The sequence below is a fragment of the Micromys minutus genome, assembly GCF_963924665.1.
Source record: "Micromys minutus genome assembly, chromosome: 3".
NCBI lineage: Eukaryota > Metazoa > Chordata > Mammalia > Rodentia > Muridae > Micromys > Micromys minutus.
In genome coordinates, this window is record NC_137972.1 from 91,484,056 (window position 1) to 91,499,483 (window position 15,428).

At 40.1% G+C, this 15,428-nt stretch overlaps 1 protein-coding gene across 1 annotated transcript in view; it reads right to left on the minus strand.

Annotated features, from left to right (window-relative positions):
- SRBD1 (S1 RNA binding domain 1) overlaps nucleotides 1–15,428 on the minus strand; it is a gene marked incomplete at its 5' end in the record, with an annotated part of 145,231 nt that overhangs the window by 81,282 nt on the left and 48,521 nt on the right. The gene's annotated exons all lie outside the window — the stretch shown is intronic.

Genomic DNA, 15,428 nt, shown 5'->3' on the forward strand with positions numbered 1-15,428 from the left:
TACATGCTTCCTGCCCCTGCTTACATGCTTCCTGCCCTGGCTTGTTCAGTGATCTTTCTTACACAGTGCAAGCCCATCTGCTTAGGGATGAAACTGCCCACGATGCACTGATCCAGCCTACATCAATTAGCAATTAAGAAAATGCCTCTGAGACATGTACACAGGCCAAGGAGATAAAGACAATTTTTTAGTTGAATTCCCTCCTTTGGATGTGTCCTGTTTACGAGTGATATTATTGTAGTTGTCATGCTAACAGAACCTTTGCAGGGAAAAGAAAGGATAAAACCTGCAACTAGTTTTAACTTATTACATAATGAACTCACTTTCAGCTAGAACTTCAAATTTTGGAGAGAGTGTTGACAACGAAAAATATGGATTTCTAACCCAATTACTGGTCAGCCATAGGACTGACGGTATGCTTGTTTAAGGTGTACATCTATCAGCTCTATAGATTAACAGGAAGAAAGACAACACACCACATAAAGATTACAAGGACTATTATTTGAAGGATACATTTGGTTAATAGTGTGTGTATGTATGTGTGTATGTTGTTGTTATTTAATTAAACTGGCCTTCTTCACTTTGGGGTCTTTTCAAAATAATCTGCATGCCAAAACAACCCCTTACTCAAAGTCTGTAGGGCCTTAAGCTAAAGGGAAACAAGAACCACAACTCAGGCTCCAGCTCATCTAGACCCCAACTTCAAATGTAGAAAATGTCCCAAGATGCATTTGATTCAGATAGGAGTCCGAGGTAAAACCCAAAATAATGTTTACTCTCTGATGATTTATTTATAATCAAAAATGTAAATCCCAAAGTGAAGACTGGATTCTGGATTTTGTACAAGCTTTTACACTAGGAAGGAATTAAGAAATTAAGAAAGGCAGGTTTAAAAATAAGATTTCTTTGTATAACTTTAGCTAGGAAAAAAGCAAGGTTTTTATTACTAAAGGTTTTATTACAAGGCTTCCACTGTGAAGTAATTTCAAATATGTACATTCTATTTGATGACTCTTGTTAACATATAAGTTGTCTGTCTTCCTCGCTTTCTAGCTGCTGATGACTATTTCCCCTCATCTTTGTAAGTTACCCCACAATGAACACGCCCGTTGACCCACACTCACTCTCCCTTTCCCGCAGGCTAATAGTTCCCATGCACTGCAGTCTCAGCCTCTGGGTCTGGACGATCCAGTGCTTGCAGTGCCGTCTCATCAGCTCTTATCATTTTCCCAACTGACAGACTAAAGTCATGGAAGCATCTTTCCCAAATCACTGAGTTAGATGACAGTTAAGTTAGACTTGAGATTCAAGGTGAATGCCACTTAGGCAATAGGTTGCTAAATTGCATATAGCCAATTACAATCCAGTCCTTAGTTTGCAAGGTAAGAATAAACAAAGTAAGAGCAGCAGCAACCGTCTTCTAAATTTTCACTTATACGCCAGAGTTCAATTCCTTTCTTCAATCCATTAAACATTAGTAACTGAGTGTTGCTGTAAATATTAAAGAAAAAAAATCGGTTTATCTCTTTACCGGCCCAGAGGTCTCACTCCTCAGGCCTGACTCTGATACGGAGCCACGCACAGCTCTGGAGCCTGGTCCAAGCCACCACGGCCCAACTCGTCCACACAACTCCCTTCCCTTGGCGGTTTACTACCACATGTTTTCTGCCTCTATCCCAGGGTGTTTCTGTACCCCAAATCCCACATAAATAAAACTCTACAGCCTGAGAGCTTTTCATACAGGTTTATATATTCAACTCTCAATCCTCAAACCCTCTACACAACAAGAATTCATCAAATAGACAAAGACACAAACTGCCCTTCATATAAGATGCTAGACCTATAAAATCCTTAATGTTCATAGCTATTTAATGCCAATTAATATCACCTGGATCTAGCTGTTGCCATGATGACCTTCAACCTCCGTCCTCTGACCTCCTCAGACCTCCTCTGCTCTCTCTACTTCCCTCGCCCCACCCAGTCACTGGCTTTCTGTTACTTTACTAATTAAAATGGGAAGGTTCAGTTGGAGTCACATGACTAGGCAGCCCTTCTTGGGGAAGTGGAGTTAACATTAAAATACAAAGAGCTTCAGGGTAATCTACAACTGAAGAACAAACTTAACTAAGTTATCAATTTTTCTGACTTAACAACCAACTCCTGGGTCTTAAATGGTGGAGGGGAAACAACAGAGAAAGAGCAAGAACCTGGAACAGGAGCTCTGACAGCATCTTTACTGTCATACTAAGGAGGTGTGGAAAGAATAAGCACACTTAAACACAACAAGGCTTTCTGTGCCCACTCTGTCAGAACTAAGGGAAGTATGCCCCTCATCATTTACCCACAATACCCTTGTCCTCCTTGTGGAATGAGGAAGATAATCAGCTAGATCTATTTCCATCCTATCTGAAGTCCTGACATTTTCCAGCAAGTATAGGTTCCAAATGGCAAGTGCCAGAATGCCTTAATGTCACATGTGGACCTGGAGAGCAGAAAAAGCAGCAGCAGCATGTGGTCATTGCTGAGCCACAGACGCTAACTGGAAAGAGAAATCTCAGACTCAGTTAAACCAGCCCAGTGCCAGATGCCACTCTCAGAACAAGACTGTGGTACCAAGGTTTAGCTGCCAAGAGCGACATTCAACTCAAGACCCTTACAGATGGGGAAGGGTGAACACAACAGCAACAGCATATGTATAGTCTGTCTGTGTAACAAAGGGCCTGATGGGAGATGGGAAAGGAGCCCTTGAAGAATTCTTTAGTCTACAAGTGGGTACTGCTTTTCCAAGGTGATCTGCTAATTCTAATTCGAGTAATACAAATCCCTTTCATTTACATAATGCAACTAGTATCCCTTGACAAAAGGGACAGGTGAGAAGTGTGTTGGTGAGTAACTGTCATTTCCCGAGGGCCAAAGCATACCTATGCCAACTATGAGGCTGCAGCATCTCTGGACAATGACCACTGTTGCATCCTTGACCAAAAGGACTTAAGTAAGCCCCTGACTACATACAATTTTCTGAGAATACAGCAAGACCTACTGACTCAAACTAATACTCTTTTAGATTCATAGTCTTCAATTAAGTCTGTGGCATAAATAACCTCATTTTTGAAACAGAATGACGCCAAAAAGGAATCAAACCAATATCATCGGAAACCAAATGGTAAAACAAAAATTAAAAAAAAAAAAAAAAAAAAAGTCCCACCTCTGGACTAGCACAACCACCCAGGTCTGCCCTCCCCCTTCCTCCACAATTTTCCTGAAACAAATCTGGCAAGATGCTCCCTCTGTTCGTTTCTCCTCTGATGGGATCTCAGACACTGGTGGTGCCAGGAGATTATCAAAAGCTGAAGGCACTGGGAACAAATACATCATTTGCTCAGGAAGGAGCATGCACCACCAACTTACCAGGTCAAACTCATAAAAAACTAAACAGATGAGAATCCACTCAACTCAGCAGAACACTGCTAATGACACAAGCCATTCAAGGAAAAAGAAAACTCAGTGCAACTTAGTGTTCTATACCCAACCAGGATCTACAAAGACCAATACCCCAAATCCACCTGATGCACCTTACAAGACAAAGCACACATACTTGGGGCTCTACTTGGATTGAGGTAAAGGATACTATTCACATATGTAGCCCCATGAAATGGCCTCTCAAAGCATCGTGGTAGATACAGTGCTCTAATTCTCTCATGAATTGTTTCTTTCTTCCCTGCTTTCACTTCTATGACTGTATCTCTGTTCTTCGTGCATTTGCCATACATTTGTACCCATCTGCCCACGGACACCATTCAGTAAAGCTTCCACTGTCTAGTCTTGCTGGGAAACATGGCTCTTCAATACTGAGCAATTACCCAAGTATCTCTATCTTCATACTTTCAGATCTTTTTCTAAGTTAATTAAAATAAATGGCACAGGAGCTGGAGAACAGGCTCTATGGTTACAAGCATTTGCTGTACAAACAATAAAGTTCAAATCCCCAGCATCCACATGTTAAAATGCCAGACATGGCCACATGTGCCTGCAATGGTGGCACTGAATAGGATAAAAGAGGAGGATTACAGCAGGAAAGAGAAAGAGGGATCCAAGTTCAGTGGGACCTTGTCTCAGGAAATAAGGTAGTCAGACACAAGAGAGAATAGTTTATATTTTCCTCTGTCTTCCACACACGCATGCAAAGGCATATAGCTCTGCAAGTATACAAAGCATAAACATTCACACATGACTAAAATACCACGAAACAAATAAAAACACCAGTTATTTATATATATTAAAGATACTCACATATTCTATAGTTCAAAAATCAAATTATTAAATAAAACTGAACCTAAATAAACAAAAAATAATTTAATTTCAGCACATATTTTGCAGGTTTATATTACCATGTCTACTGTCTTTTTATCCTATACCCTTTGCTGACTTAATTGATTCCAGACTTTCCAGAATTATATTTTTCTATTTTACACATTAAAATGTAAGGCTATTCTTTTCATACTTCCCCATGAACCTGGAGAAGAACCAGTTTGTGCTCATTACTGGAAAGATGAGTGAGTGTGGAAAGCAAGGGAGATGCTGTTTGCAGAAATGTTCACTGCTCAAACTGCACAAATGACAAACACTAGAGGGGACAACTGCTTACATATCAACTGAAACACAAGCAGGACAAAGATGAGCCAGACTCAATAAAATCCGCAGTGCTGATGCAGGGTCGTAGTGACAGCCATCGGAGGGTACCGCAGCATCACTAGGCTAAAAGCACTAGAGCAAACGCCTGGTCAAACCAAACAGAATGCTATGTTTATTAAAGTCACTAAACATTCTCAGAAACAGAAATGACACACAGTGACTCTCCTTCCAAGCTATCAGCATTCCCCAATGTTTTCTTGCACTTCCTAGCAACCTTAAAACTTTATTTACTTGAACCTAATTTTCAGCAAATAAATTTTATCTATAATTTTCAATGGTAAGATAAAATCATAACGTGGCAAGACAGAAATGTGAGAGGGGCCATGACCGACAACAGAGGTAGACATGTTGGTGTCCGATAATATATTTACCTGTTCTTTCTGAGTTTCCAGCTACCAATGGTTAAAATACAGCCAACAGAGAGTCACAGAGCCTTTGCTCATATATATATGTATATGTATATGTAATGTATATGTATACACACGCACACACATGTATATGTATATATGCATATGTGTGTATATATAGCATTAATAGGTATATATTTTTGAAATTAAGAACAAAAATTAAAATAATACAAATTTCTGAAGTTAAGATAAGATTCCAAAGGTAAGAGAGGAAAAGTTAGGGCTGTCACTAACATACGCTCACCATGATGTGCAAAGAAAACCTGCAATTAATCTGATGCTTAAGACTCTAAACTGACTTCCTGCACCCCAGAACTGAAGAGCACTCCAGCAACACAGTGACTAGAAGAACTTGTCAGATTATTTCATTTCCCCTGAATCTGTTTTATTCATGAGTCTCCATTCCAAAATAAATTTTATACAACTTGATGTCTCAAAAACATGATGTTTTATAACCACGGGCTTCCATGAATTTTTTTTTCTGCTAAGTTCAAGTTTTCTAACTCAAAGTTTTAGAAATTTAAGTAACACTACAATCTTTTAAGATAATATTAAAACACTTATAGTCATATCCCAACATTTAAAAGATTTATTTATTTATTATCTGTAACTACACTGTAGTTGTCATCAGACACACCAGAAGAGGGCATTGGATCCCATTACAGATGGTTGTGAGCCACCATGTGGTTGCTGGGAATTGAACTCAGGACCTCGGGAAGAACAGTCAGTGTTCTTAACCACTGAGCCATCTCTCCAGCCCCTCCAACAGTTTTCATTTGTAAATTTTAAAAAGAAGACAATAAACCCAAGCCCATGATACCCCATGTTAATGTTGACTTTCCCTACAGAAGGTTTGAAGAGTGGCATTTTTATCAATAATTTTAAACAGTGGACTGAAGAATGTAATTAAAAAGTAACTCTTTTAAGTTATTTATGTCCCAAGTCTTTATGAAAAAGTAGGGCAATCAATAGTCATAGACACTGCACAAAGTCAACCAAATATATTAGCCCCTCCCCCAGGGAGAAAGAAAAGGAAAGCAGATAGTAAGGAAGAAAGGAGGAAGGGAGGGAAAGAGGAACTAAGAATCCACTAAATATTTTTAACTTTGGCTAGAGAAATGGCTCAGGGGTTAAAAGCACGAGCTGCTCTTCTAGAAGTCTCTCTCAGGTTCAATTTCAAGCAACCTCTGTAACTCTAGTTCCAGGGGATCCAGGCTCCTGTGGGCTCTGAATGTATGTGGTGCACAGACAGACATGCAAGCAACCATCCATATATATAAAATAAAAATGAATAAATCTTAAGAAATTAACCATGATATATTAAAATAAAAAACAAATAATGTTTTCTAACGAAAACCAGGGTTGGTCAAAGCTGGACAATCTATTCATAATCTGCCATTCTCACTCCTGCACACAGAATAAATCACAGTCATCATTGGTGGGTTTGAGAGTATTTATTTCTAATCATGTCTATTAGATAAGAAACAAGATGTCACATATTAGAAATATGCAGAGACAGAAAAATATGTCTAATGTGGATATTCTATAGTTGCTTCAAGGTTTAAGATCATTGTTTTCCATATTAAGCCACAGAAACACACACAAATAATCTGCTGTTAAAATTTTCAAGTGGAGGGATGTTAAAAGCACTATTCTAAGAAGACCACTGGCCAACCTACCTCCTGGGCAGAGTACCTGCTGAGCTCATGTGGGGCATGAAAAACAGGACATAAATTTTATATGCTGTATACATCAACTTACTGTCCTTCTACAAAACCTTTATCACAAAGAATTAATTGCCTTGTCTGTTCCACCCATAGTCTAGTATCAATAGAAAAATGTCTAGCAATGTAAACCTTTGAGCCCAGCACCTACACAAAAGCTGGCCAAGCAGCTGGGACTCGCCTATGGAGCAAATCGCAGGGACTTTCAAGAGGCGGTTCCCACACCTCGTTCACAGCCATGACTAGAGAAGCCTCCATTTCAGGCACGTGTCTAAATTCATTCCCTGAATTGTTTCTTGTCAAATTAAAATGTCAAAAATTATTCTATCAAATGTTGTCCCTAAGGAATCTAAGCTCAATCCAAAGAGCAGCTACCAATTAGCAAAGATGGGCTTCTGAAGGGAGGGGGTGTGCATTTCTCTTAGGAAAGTTTCATCTCAGCAGTTAGTTTAAGTGCTACTGATAGCTATAATCACACGCAGGCTACAATTCCCACTGAAAGGCTTTTCAAATGAACAAACACAAAAAGAAAGGAGAAACACAAAAAGAAAGGAGAAACACAAGTGTTTTCCTGGTGAATGGCTGCCTAGGATTGCAGCACTGTCAGAAGCCAAGGCTGGAGATCCGAATTTGCCTGAGGACTGTGAACTAGCAAATCCAAGTCAAATGAAGGCTCATTCACTCTTCTGACAAGGTCAGTGCCCTTCCCTTAGCACAATAACCATTTAAACTTCAAGTTAGGGAAGGGGCTCCGAGAAAATAAAATCCCCCACAAGTCACTTAAAGTTCTCTGCTGCCTTGGATGAACACATAAATTCCTCTAAGAAAAACATTTCCACCTCGCCTTGTTTTACATAAGCTGCTCAGCACTCAGACTACAGAGTTGAAGTGTCCACTTGTTTGCAGGAAGGATATTGTGCTGACTAGATACACACTCCCTAGACGTCAACTCACTCACAAATCCAAACAAATACTGGAAAAAAGTCTATGATTATTCACAATCTTTCCAAAAAAGTTCTAAAAACATGATTTCTAAGGCTAGAAAGACAAGTATTAGACAAAACATAAGACTCTTTTAAGGTCTCTTTCCCCGTTGTGTGGCTCAAGCAATGACAAAGGGACCATTCCCCAGTCAATCTCCTTACCTCATCAAGACTTTGAGAACTCAGTTATGCACAGAATTATTTTCAACAGCCACCTTCAATTACAGCCTTAGCTGTGATCACAGACTTCAATGCCAATGTCCTTTCATGTTTAAATACCCACACAAGGGCTCTTTGAGACGCACAGCATGGCTGTTTCCTGTTTTCCCTCACCCAGCAAAGAGCCTGAGGTACACCGCCATGTGCATCTCTAGCAGGGCAGCCTGCAGTCCCATAGCCTTGACAAAGAGGTTCTTGGTTAAGACATGGCTTTCCTGAGTCATTTTCTAACCTGCCGACTATTCAAAGAAAACAACACTTTAATGGGATTTACCCCATTTTTCCCAGTTTTCTACCTACAAAACATTTTTTGTTTGTTTACCTTCATTTGCATGACCTGCATGCTCTCAGTCTTCCCTCTAAGCCAGTTCTCACTGTGGAAGCCTTCAGTACAGTGTGAATCTATAAAGAGAATTTCATCAACATGGAAGTTTTACTTATTCCATAACAAGCAATATTTTAAAAATTTAAAGAACAACTTGTTTCTGACACACTAAATTCAAGAATTTTAAGGTCAACATGTGCTGAGTTCTTTGTTATTTCTGTAGGACAACTGAGACTTTGGACTCAAAGACGAAGCTTCCCTTCTATGTATGAGTAGATTCAGGAAAATCTATTTTTCCTAACTATTTTCATAACCCAAATTTCCTTCTCAATGAATTTTATATGCAGCATGGGAGCTTACCAGCTATCTGAATACAAAGCAAAATCTTTACAAAGCCAGGGAATCATTGGTAAAGCAAATGCCTGCCTCTCCTTTTACAATCTTTTAACTTCGGTATATTTATTCAGAATTTATGTAAGCGAACAATACCTTTCCTTATTCCTATATCATATTTATGCTAATCACGGAAACACAGCCCTTCATGTTCTGTTGGGGAAAGCAAGAGAGCTTACACCTTAAGCTAAATGTAGCTTCTGTTGAGAGCAATGAGAAGCAAGCCCCATGCTGAGGGCCAGCCAAGCTCACAGGCAGGCTCACATGCTACCCCACAGCACTGCCAGTCTCAGGAAGAACACCTGAAGGTCACCGGAATGTCAGCAGTCAAGATCCCCTTCAGATGCTGTCCCTGCAGATCACACAAGCTGCTGGTAACACTCAGCCTCTGTCCCAGCAGAGCCACAGGACAGCACACCAGACATGCCGGACAGACTTCCCCTGCTTTCTTTGTCATATAATGGAGTGTCAGTCCACAGGTAATTCACAATGACAGGTATTTCATGAAGTTGACTAAGATCACAAGCTCAAAAATTGTCAGAAAATAATGACATGACACATAAAGCTGTCATATACTAAACGACAATTACTCTGGAAGATTCGCTCACTCAGACTGTACCTTAAAAAACAAACAAAAACCTGACCAGTTAATGAAAAAAATCAGTTTCAAATAGCACAGAAACAAATTAGATTCATTTTGAATTCCAAAATGTTGGAGATGAAAGATTCAGAAGAGGCATTACATTTTACAGTTACAAGTTTTAAAACTATTTGAAGGGTATCAGGACACAGGTCCCAGATCCCTTCCAAAGAAGAAGCTGAACTAGATCTGAAGGCATTCTTGCTCCACTCTCACTCTATAAATAAGTTAAGAAAATGTCTTAATGCTGAGAACATACAAATCCACCTGTTCTCATTCAGAAGATTATTTTCTTGTTTGTTTCTTTCTTTTTGAGCAGAAGTTTCTTTTTGTGGCGAAAGGAAAACAGGCTTATTTACTCTCCTCAAATTCTCTGACCACTGCCCCCACACCTGAATGTGAAGGGGCGTGGCCAAAGGGTGTACAGAAACAGACTGGACTTAGGGTCTGGCCTCCAGTCTCCCTTCCTCTGACTCCTTAATCCATCTTGATCTATACTGCCGTTTCCTAGATACAGTCAGGGGCCACTGAGAACTGAGTGTGAAGAGGTACAGAGGGGCTCCATATGCAGCACTACATATGGCTACCACACTAAAGTCTGAGTTAAACACTTACTAAAGTCAGCCTTTAGTCACCTCTAAGCACATCATGGTATAAGATATATATATCTCACATGACTTACTATTCAGTAAAAATGCTCAAGTATAAACTATAATATCAACTAAGGACAAGCTTTCTGATTTTTTAAACCTCAAAAGCCTGTATTTATAACCAAAGAAGCAAACTGTCTGAGACTCTCAGTAGATTACCAGACATGGAACACATGCTTGTAATAACAGCACTTAAGAAAATCACCAGTGTGAGGCCAGCGTGGGCCATTTGGAAATGCTGTCTCAATACACCCAGTTAAGAGAGAGACCACACCCTGCACGGAGTGGAGTGGTGAGAACAAGAGAGGAAGAGTGAGCTGTGTGAAGGGTGTGCCGTGTAGAAAGCAGCGGCCAGCACAACGCTCAAGTCAATCCAGACAGAAAGTCACAAACAAGAGACGGATGTGAGAAAAGAATTCTCTCACTTCATCTGGGAAAAGGAGGAAAGATGGGTTTGGCAATACACTTACCACGTCATACGTGAACAACAAAAGTCACACACCAATCCACCACAGAAACTATGTCAGCACAGATACTTCAGCTGACGGTAAAATGAGGCAGGAAAATCATTTCCTTCCATGCCTACAATAACCCGTGAAGAAAACAAATAGGTCACTCTCCTAGACTGTCGTTGGAGAAAGCAAATGACCTGGGAGAGGCTGGCACTGTCCTCCCTGCTGGCTCTGTCATTATGGAAAGCAGTGACCTGTCAAAGTCGGACTTTCCAAAGGAAATACATTTTCATCTCAGTGTCTTTAAATACTTCCCAAAATGCCCCACATTGTATTTAAACCACTTTAAAAAGTTACTGACAGCTTCTTACTCCTTTCGAATGTTATAGCACTGGCAATTTCCAGAGCATTTCACCAAACACTCCAAGTCTTAGACGAACAGCTAAGAAAATAGACTACATTCTCCACCACACACCCTTAGTCCAACCTTTAGCCTCCTAAGGCCAAAGAAAACTGTTTTCCTTATAAGGAAACATGGCACCAGGCAACATGATGGCACTTGCTGCAAAGTGCTGGCAATTCCTCGACTCTATAACTACACAGCTAAATGACACGCTGGCTAATAAGAATACACATGAGCAATTTTTAAAATCTTCACAATAATCCACTATTAACCTGTGTGATGAAGGAAGTGCAGCCGTTCAGAGGTCAGGAGCTCTAAAGGCTCCACAGTTACTGACAGAGATAGAATCTGCAAGTGTCAGTCTGGCCTCTACTTTGAGCTATTTGTTACATTGGCCGCTATAAAGCTCTTACGTGATGCACACACACGTGAGAAACGGGTTATTATTCCATTACACTAACTAGACAGATAATAAGAGATAATAGATAGATGGAGCCTAGGAAAACTAGGAGGCCAGTTAGACAGTAGCAACGCACAGAGGAGCGAGCACAGCTTAGGGCTGTATTGTTGACAGTCTGCGCTTAGACTAAACATGATGCCATCTCCTAAGTCAGTGACTTTGCACCACAAAAGCCTCTCATTAATAGAGAGGCCTTTTCCTCCAGTATCTCTTCACTAATAGAATAGGTAAGTGTGGAACCAAAGTAAACTCTGAAGAAAACAAAGATATGAAAGCTCATGTAAATACTGTGATATTTCTAAGTTATCTCTACACAGAAAAGTCACTGCTGACCATAAAGAAGAAACACCCTCTCCACCACCACCAACCTCTACCACCACCTCCCACCACAAAGAGGCAGGTCAAAAACTGACCTCACAATCACCACTGCTACGTGGCTATGGCATGGCTATTCCTAACGACAAACTCTAAAGGGAGTCCTTGGGAATACCTGTGATCTTCTTCAGCGACCCTGGACCTGTTTTTGAAGTCAGTCTTCTTTTCTCCTCAAGAAAGACTCCTAGCCAAGCACTCAGTCTTGACTTTGAACCCAGTGAAAACATCTCCAATGAGATCATTTCAAAGTACTGAGAGCCTATTAGGTTCACTTCAAAAACAGGATTTGAGGATAAATTATTAAATATAAAAAATGGACAAAGAATTAAATGGAGAATCATTCATTCTTAAAAAGGGGACAAAAATGGGCTGGAGAGATGGCTCAGTGGTTAAGAACTGGCTGCTCTTTCAGAGGTCCTGAGTTCAGTTCCCCACAAATACATGGTGGCTCACAACCATCTATAGTGAGATCTGATGCCCTCTTTTGGCCTGTAGGCACACATGCAGACAGAACATTGTGTACCCTTTTAAAAGGGGAACAAAAATGAACATTCCAAATATATAAATAAGAACACAAAATAGTACACTATTATTTTTCAAAAAAAAAAAAAAAGGATAACCAGCAATTGGTTTTCTTCTGATTGGCAAAATCATGTGCTTAACTCTTTGACTGAGTCCATATTAGAAAAATTAACCATAAAATAAACATAATAAAATGCTGCTCATAAGTCCTTAAAATGTTATGTATAACATAATGGTGAAGGAAAAGATGGTTACTGCTTAGCATTAAGTTATAGAACAAACACACCTGCAGAACAGAGGTGAACCTAGAATCCTGACCACCAATGTAATAATATTTATTACTCCCGAATGTGAGATACATATTATTAAATTTCTGTAGTGTTTGCTGGACTATTACCTATTTTTCAAACTACCTGCAGGGGCCCATATTTCCTCAAAAGCAACAATCATATCCTTATTTTCTTAGTATACAAAGCACATAGGCATAACATTCTAATTTCACCAAAACAAGCATTGTTTTTAAGATGATAAATACCACACACACACACACACACACACACACACACACACCCTGACAGTAATTACAAAATGGTTATAAAGGAAAAGCCATTTTGTAAATATAAATGAAAAAGAAAGCATGCTAGCCCACAAGCCCTGGTTATGTAGAATATGTTTAGTTATTAAATACTCAAGGGCGTTACCATGTGCTAGACAACTGCTGTACCCCGGGAGACAGGTCAGTGAACACACGGAGCACTCCGTGTTAGCATTTAGCCGTCCTCACGTCTAAAGCAGGACAAGCAGCAGTCAGAGCTGCGTACGGCCTGCCGGTGAGCGCTCTGTGCCGCAGCGAAGCTCAACAAGTCACGAGTGTCTCTAGCCCACCAACACTCAACAAGAGTGAATATTATTTAGCTCTGTTTTGACTTGTATTTTATTTACCAACTGTTATTTCTGTGAGTGTTCATCTTGCTTTGTGATACGCTTGCTTAATTTCAATTTTTCTAAAATTCAAATTTTTCTTTAGTGAGAATTTTCACTGAGAAATGCTGGGTGAGAGGCCAGTCTAAGTAAGTTACAGCAGGGTAACTCCGAGCAAGAAAGGTGCTCAACCCCTCAGAAGAGATGAAAGCTACTCCAGAGCAAAGAGGGGCTGCTGTGACAGGCTTTGAGCAAGTCTACAGCCCGGCCTCCCTGCATTAATTTGTCAGAAATCGCCTGCTGACTCAAAGGCAAACTTCACTCGCAACTGAGTCTTTGAATACATATAGAATTTCAGAAATAATTTGGCTGATCTTATTTTAACATTTTTATTATAAGAGTAATCTATGATAAAAATTTATGTCTAGACGATACTGAAAGCTCTTGGTGGTAGAAAGTACAATGGCACTTTAATAGGCAGGGTGTTAATAGTTGTATAAATATGGCGTGTCTTGAATGAAGTGTTCAGACTCACTGAAATGGATTAATTCATTTAGCCTCCAGAATAATCTTATTAGTACTGTTATCACCCCTGTTCTCACAGCTCAGAAACTGACAGCCTACTTGCCCAGGGACACAAGCTAACAGGCTATCAGAGCTGGCTGGGAACGCAGACCTCACTTGTCTCTATTGTACCTCTCTGCTAATTAGCTCAGCCCAAAGTCTCTTCAGAGTTCCCTGAATATCTAAGCAATTATCACCCCTCAATTTACTTGAACATTGCTGTTTGAGATAATCTTAAGAAAAACGATTCGACGAACATGATAAAGCACACGTAGCCTGTTGCAGCAACACTGGTTAAGAGGGGAGAGGCAATAGAGGACCAGGAACTCAAGTAGAGCCTCAGCTACATAGCAAACTAGAGGCCAGCATGAGACCCTACCTCAAAAAAACAAACAGGCAAAGCGGTTTTATCCAGCAATGTAGAGCTACAAAGGTAGCTGCTGCAGTCAGTTGCTCGCTTTGGGAAAGAGAATAAAAGAGAGGTTGGCAGAGGTTCAAGGCCTCAGGCCACGCCTTTCATTTCCGTAATCCACAGCACCTTGCGGGGAAGCATAAAGTAGTAATCTTCCACTTTACACTTCTACAACATGCCCAGGCTTTCTTAGAAATCACACAAGGACACAGCCTCTTTGTGTAGAGGATGAACTGTAAAGAGATAGCTTGGAAAGGCATGGGCCATAAGAAATGCCCTGATGGTTTTCTATATAAAGAAGTTGGCTATCGTCAAAGAACTGAGTCTAAACGCAAATGTCTATGTGACTTCTTTCATTTACATTAATAAGCCAACAAGTTCCAAACAGTAAAAGTGAGCTTTGAAGAACTCTGTAGTTGCCATTTTATAATTTTCTCCAGAAGAAAGAGCAGATTTGGCTTTATCTACCTAAGGTTTGAAGGAAGCAGAGGTGGCAGCAGCCATGGGAAGCATGGAGAGAGACAAGCGTTGATCTCACTTGTGATGCTTGCAAGGCCCCGGCACTGGCATTTTAGGGTTACAAAAGGTCTATTTGATTATAATTTCACTGTCCCTACCCCTCAAGATTAATTTATTCATACGCATTTCTTTACACATATTGAACATATTTTTCTTAGATTCTTTATCTTATAAGTCTAGTGTTTGATGAGTCAAAGGAAATTGGGGCTCTGGAGAGATGGCCAGGCACTTCACAGAATACAGGGCTCTCACAAAGAGCCCAAGCTCACGTCCCAGCACCACGTTTTAGGCTGCTGACCACCTGGAACTCCAGCTCCAGAGGATCTTACTCTTCTGGCCTTCTTGAGACTTGCATTCATTCACACATATATTCCCAACCTATAACACACACACACACACACACACACACACACACACACACACACACACACACACACCTGCTTCTTAATTTTTTCTCAAATTTTAACTTTAGATTCAATATTTCTCCTCAAAAGGACAGGATTTTCTCTGCTGCATGGGGTAGACCCTCTCCTAACTGTTAACTCAAGGTTAAGTATAAAGAAAATGCAAAGAGACGGCCTGATCAAATCCAAAGAGATGAATTAATGACAGATTAGGTTTCAGACTTAGGTAGACTAGATGCAAAAGGGACATCCTTAAGTACAAAAAGACATTCATTTTGAAACGTAAAATTATCTCCAAGAAGAAAAATGGAAGTCCTATTAATATTACATGCAGCAGGGTTCTATTTGAAAAAGAAGCCATTA